We start from the raw sequence: 6,622 nt of genomic DNA, 5'->3' as shown, positions 1-6,622 counted from the left end.
ATTTCTAGGTCACTGAAGAACACTGCTCCGTCTGCACAGGCAATCACTAGACTGATTTCTAGGTCACTGAAGAACACTGCTCCGTCTGCACAGGCAATCACTAAAGACTGCATTCTCAGTCACTGAAGAACACTGCTCCATCTGCAGAGGCAATCACTAAAGACTGTATTCTCAGTCACTGAAGAACACTGCTCCATCTGCGCAGGCAATCACTAAAGACTGCATTCTCAGTCACTGAAGAACACTGCTCCATCTGCACAGGAATCACTAAAGACTGCATTCTCAGTCACTGAAGAACACTGCTCCATCTGCACAGGCAATCACTAAAGACTGCATTCTCAGTCACTGAAGAACACTGCTCCATCTGCACAGGCAATCACTAAAGACTGCATTCTCAGTCACTGAAGAACACTGCCCCATCTGCACAGGCAATCACTAAAGACTGCATTCTCAGTCACTGAAGAATGTAGGGATAAGTCCTGCCCCTTGGAGGGCGTGTTCGCCTCGGCCTAATGTCTGCCTATAAATTTGGCGAGTGTGCTCCCAGCCCCCGCTTCTGCTTTCCTGGTCTCCACTGGAATGGTGGTTCTGTAAGTCTATTTCGACATTAAACTATATATATATTGTTACAATCTGTCTGCATTCGTTTACACCGTTACATTTTGGCGTCCAACGTGGGCTATTTTTGCCCCCAACTCAAGCGGGTAGCCCGCTAGCTAACACAGCACCCTCCCGGGTGCTGTTTTTTAGTTCGTGACTCCGTGACTCCGGCCCCAGTGCAGAGTCCAAGACCTACTCGGCCACACAGGCCCATTGTGCCTGCCTTGGCTAAGTTTGCAGCGGAACCCCACTGCCTGAATTAGCAGAAACTCAAGTACCTGCGGTTTTGCAACAAAAGCTGCCACAGCGGCAGATTTGTTCTGATACAAAGTGACTTGGCCGGGCAGTGGTGGCGCACGCCTTTGATACCAGCACTTGGGAGGCAAAGGCAGGCGGATCTCTGTGAGTTTGAGGCCGGCCAGGCGGTAGTGGTGCACATGCCTTTGATCTCAGCACTCGGGAGGCAGAGACAGGCGGATCTCTGGGAGTTCGAGGCCAGCCTGGTTTACAGAGCTAGTTCTAGGACAGGCTCCAAAAACACAGAGACCACCACTGGCAGAAACCAATCATTGCAGGTAAAAAAATTTTTCTTTTATAAATAAAATGTCTGAACACATTAGTATTCAAGAATTTAACAGTTTTTTTAATTGTACCATGTGGGAGATTTTACAAGAGGTGTCTATCACCCCACATCTATGGATCCTTCTGGGATTTGTAGTTTTCATCGGCACCAAATGGTTTGATAATAGAAATATGATAAAGTCTTTACGAGATGAATCCAGGATTCTTAAGGCAGAGATTGAACGCTTAAAAACAATTGAGAATGACAACAATCTTCTCAAGAATCAGTTTGAAGTTCTCCAGGCTGATAACAATCTTCTCAAGAATCAGTTTGAAATTCTCCAGGCTAATGTTAAGGAGAAATTCATTACTATGGAAGAGGGAACAGCTGATCTGGATCACAAGCTTCAGTCCCTTTCTGTAGGAGCTGAAACATTAGTGGCTGATATTAAGGAGAAATTCATTACTATGGAAGAGGGAACAGCTGATCTGGATCGCAAGCTTCAGTCCCTTTCTGTAGAAGCTGAAACATTAGTGGCTGATATTAAGGAGAAATTCATTACTATGGAAGAGGGAACAGCTGATTTGGACAATAAGATTCAGTCCCTTTCTGTAGGAAATGAAACATTAACTGAGAGAATCAAAACTGCTAAATGTGACAATCAGATTTTGTCTAAAGCTTATGACAGATTGGCAGAAAGATTGTCAATACAAGAAGGCACGGTTTATGCCATAAAAATTATGTCCAAAGATGAGATGTTATCTCTAACGGACAAACTTCATACTTTAGAATCCTCAATGAAGGCTTTGGAACATAATTCTGGACAGGAGATTCAGACATTGCAGAAGGCAATGGTGAATAGAATTGAAAAGATTGAGGAATTTCTAAATTCTGATGAAGAAGAGCAAAGGGTAGAAAGGCAAATTTTAACTACATCTGTGGGTAAGTCTCTCCGGGACAATTTCCACAAAGCTCTACGTACAGCTCTACCTGCCTTTCCAGTAATAACAACAGAGAAGGTGATTGGTTCCAAAAACCCTAGGGTCATCAAGGAGGATACATGGCAGCCTGTCCGTATGAATGATCTCAAGGAAATAAAACAGGCTGTCATGACTTTTGGGATGCAAGCCTCTTTTGTTAAAGAGATGCTAAGATCTTGGGCCACGACAAGCAGAGCAACCCCCTCAGACTGGCTCCAGCTGAGCTCTGCGGTACTGGAGAGTGGACCGCAATTGAAATGGAAATGCTTATTCAGGCAAGAGGCTAGACTCTTAGAACAGCAGGAAAAAGCGAAGGGAATTGACATTTCCCTAGATCAAATTCTAGGTAAAGGGCTCTTTTCCGATCCTCAGGAACAAGCTAATTTGGATGAAAACACACTCTCTATGTGTACTACAGCAGCCTTAAGGGCTTGGGACAGGGTACAAGATCCAGGACAGAGAATGGAATCATTTGTCAGAGTTAAACGGGGTCAGAGAGAACCCTTTAGTGACTTTTTACAAAGATTAACTAAGGCTGTACAAATAGGGATATCTGACCTAGAAGCAAGACGTATAATGATCGAGTCTTTGGCTTATGAAAATGCAAATGTGGAATGCAAAAGGATTTTGGGTCCTTTAAAGCTCAGATCAGCGCCCTTGGAAGAATGGGTCTTGCATACACTCAATGTTGATACATTTGATTATGGCACTGAAGCATGGGTAGAAGAAGCAATTTCCAATGGTAAAAGGAGACACCAGAATACCAAATGTTTTAATTGTGGCAAAATGGGTCATATGAAAAGGAATTGTAGACAACGGATTTTCAGAAATAATAATAATAATAATGCATCTTTCAGAAATAATAATAATAATAATGCATCTCCTAGAAATAACAGAAATAGGAGGACTCAGCCTTCAGGTTTATGTAGAAGATGTGGAAAGGGCAGACATTGGACAAATGAATGCAGGTCTACAAGAGATAGACAAGGCAACCTGATACAGATGGGAAACGTGAGAGGGGGGCCTCACAGGCCCCCATGGCAAACATGGTTCACTCATTTCCAGTTTCTGCAGAGAACATGCCTTGTCAGGACAATTAGGAAGCCCCATGCCTACTGTTACAAGCAATGATGATCAGAAAGATAAGTTACATGTGTTTTGGCAAACTTCTATAAATGATCAAAGACCTAAACTGAGAGTGTGTGTAAATGGCATTTTTATTACTGACCTGCTGGACACAGGTGCTGATGTAAGTATCATTACCCCAGAATCTTGGCATCCATATTGGCCTCTTCAGAATGTAAATGTTCAGCTCCTGGGAATTGGAACCCTATCTCGAGTAAGGCAGAGCATGAGATGGGTTGAATGTATAGGGCCAGAGGGACAAATAGGAAAATTAAGGCCATATGTAGCCAATATCACAATGAATTTATGGGGTCGTGACCTATTACAACAATGGAATACCGAAATTAACATTCCTGCTACTTCTAGAGCCTATATTTCTGAGAATAATATTAAAAGATATTACAAACGGAGAAAACCGGCCATTCGGGCTGTACAAGAACAAGCAATTGATGTCCCTTCAGAGATACCAACAGCCTTGCCTCTAAAATGGTTGACTGAGAAACCAATATGGACAAAGCAATGGCCTTTAGCTGAGGAAAAGTTACAGGCTTTAGAACAGCTGGTACAAGAACAATTAGATGCTGGACATATAGAAGAATCTACCGGCCCTTGGAATTCTCCTGTATTTGTGGTTAAGAAAAAATCAGGTAAATGGAGAATGGTGACAGATCTCAGGGCCATCAACAAGGTTATTCAACCTATGGGCCCTCTGCAATCTGGAATTCCTTTGCCTTCTTTACTACCAAAAGGATGGCCTCTCATAGTTATTGATTTAAAGGATTGTTTTTTCACTATACCTTTGCAAAAAGAAGATAGAGAAAAATTTGCCTTCACAGTGCCTACTTATAACAATTCTCAACCTTCGAGGAGGTACCACTAGGCCGTCCTCCCCCAGGGTATGCTAAATAGCCCCTCCCTGTGCCAATATTTTGTGAACCAACCATTGCAAATAATACGCAAGAAATTTCCCAAATCTATAGTATACCATTACATGGACGACATTTTGTTATCCAATTCAAACATGGATACCTTGAACAGACTTGAACGGCTGCAGAAAGACATTGGATAATGGAAAAGTCTACTGAACTAAATCAACCAGTTTATTTCAAGGATGTGCTGACCTCACAATGGAAGCCAGGGGATGTGCTACGTTGGGGAAGGGGTTTTGCTCTATCTCCACAGGTGAGGAAAAATTGTGGATACCGTCAAAATTAATAAAGATTCGGTTTGAAGAAGAGAAGCCACTTGGAAAATATAAATAACAATTCTTTCATAAGGATGGCGAGCATACTGATGGTAAGAAATACAGATAGGTTGGAGGCAGGGTTCTTTTCTTATCTCCACAGGAAAATACTCATCTTCAAAGAAATTAAGGGACCCTGAATATTTAATTACTGATGGATGGACACATTTTGTAAGTATTAATTTTATATATATATATATATGTTTTATTAAACATTTCTTTATAAATATGTAGAGCTGGTTTTGAAGTTGGACTCTAGCTCAGTCCCTCTCCAATTCCAAGCCTGTTAGTAAGAGAAAAACCCAGAGTTTCTGGACTTTCTGTCTCATGTCAAGAGCAATGATATGGGACAGAAAGAAATATGAGTTTAGAAAACATCTTTGCTTTTCTTCATATCTATCATACTTTTCATTGAATATATCTATCATGCCTTTCATTGGATATATATATGTATGTCTATATATGTCTATATGATTAATGTTTAAGTTTTTCACAATGAACAATGAGTTTTTCTTGAAGTGACATTTGAAGTTTCCAGGTAGAAGATGGGGCCCCACAACAACAACTCTACCTGGTTGATATGATGTCATGATGCTGATAGCGCTACTACAAGACCTGTTTTGGGTACCAGCTGCACAAGACAATCCCGACTTGGTTAGCTGAAATGGTGCACATCTTGTACAACATTCTGGCCAGACCTCCACAAAATACTCAGAGACTATTTGCAATTTTAAAAGACATTGATCTTGAAATTTAACCATCATTTTACTATCACTGAATCCCCCAGAAAGAACGTCGCCCCCATGACAGCTGGAAGTAATTCTAGAGGACAATGTCCCCTCTCCCAGTAAAGTTTGCCCCTGGGTTTAGGGACATCATTTAGGGGTTGGGAGGTTGGGGAAGGAATTTTATAAGCTCAGGGATCATTTTAAAAAAAAGAAAGGGAATGATGGGATAATAGATTTATAATTGTGAGTTACTGCTTTTAGACAAATATATTGGTATCGATTCTTGTATATTGATACAAAGTTAAATTATATTGACTATTGTATGCATGCATGTTTCTATCTCTGTTTAAAACATTTTTTATGTATTGACATATATTGTATTGATATATATATTGTATATATTTACCATATTGCAGTGTACATTTCTACCTCTGATTAAGATACTTATATAATGTTTGTGTATTGATATATATTTACCATATTGCAATGTATATTTTGTACAGTGTTTATATTTGGAGGTCATTATCCTCATTTGTTACACAGTTGTTTATTGTCTTAGTCTTTAAGTTAGATAGATATTGAGAATTATATAGATAAATAGTCATCTAAGTTTGTCATTTATAATTAGACTAATCAGGTTCTTTAGATATATAGAGATTATACTCAGTATAGATAGATAATCTTCGATCTCTTCAAAGAGCTGTAGAAAATGGCCTTTAATCTAACTCAGAGTTTCGTGATAGTGAGACACAATTGCTCCTGGCAACACCGCTCTATTCCCGAGAGAATGTTGAGCACCAAAGACACTCCACCTGGAGCCTTTCTATTTGGCAGAACTGGCCTTTGGGCAAAGAAATGCCCATACCTCAACCACTGACAGAGATACAGAGCGTGCATCAATGGATAAAACAGGACTGTCATATCCTGCCAAGACAGGGTAAGATAGTTTTGAAAAGTTCCTTGCCTTTAATAATGGTATGTCAGTTATGTTAGGCCTTAGCCAAAATTGGTTGACTCAACATTGCAAATGAGACTTTGGGTGATTGCCCAGGTAGTCAGTTGTCTCTGTCAATTGTTGCACATTTTGGATATATCTCGTTTGTTGAGTAGTGTTTATTCCCTTCTCAGATCTTTGACGGAGTTGAAGATTATATAATTGTAGTTACTCTCTACATTATTTGGATTCCTTGAGATAGAATGTTTAGCAAAGCTTTTGTTCTCAATATTGTTTGTTATATTTATTATTTGTTGTTATTGTATATAGTTGTATTTGGTTTGGTTCTGTCTTATTTACACAAAAAGGGGAGATGTAGGGATAAGTCCCGCCCCTTGGGGGGGCGTGTTCGCCTCGGGCTAATGTCTGCCTATAAATTTGGCGAGCATG

This window comes from Microtus oregoni, unplaced genomic scaffold, assembly GCF_018167655.1.
Source record: "Microtus oregoni isolate MIOR12 unplaced genomic scaffold, Mior012 000160F_ref0000428, whole genome shotgun sequence".
Taxonomy (NCBI): domain Eukaryota; kingdom Metazoa; phylum Chordata; class Mammalia; order Rodentia; family Cricetidae; genus Microtus; species Microtus oregoni.
Note: the sequence above shows the minus strand (reverse complement) of the source record.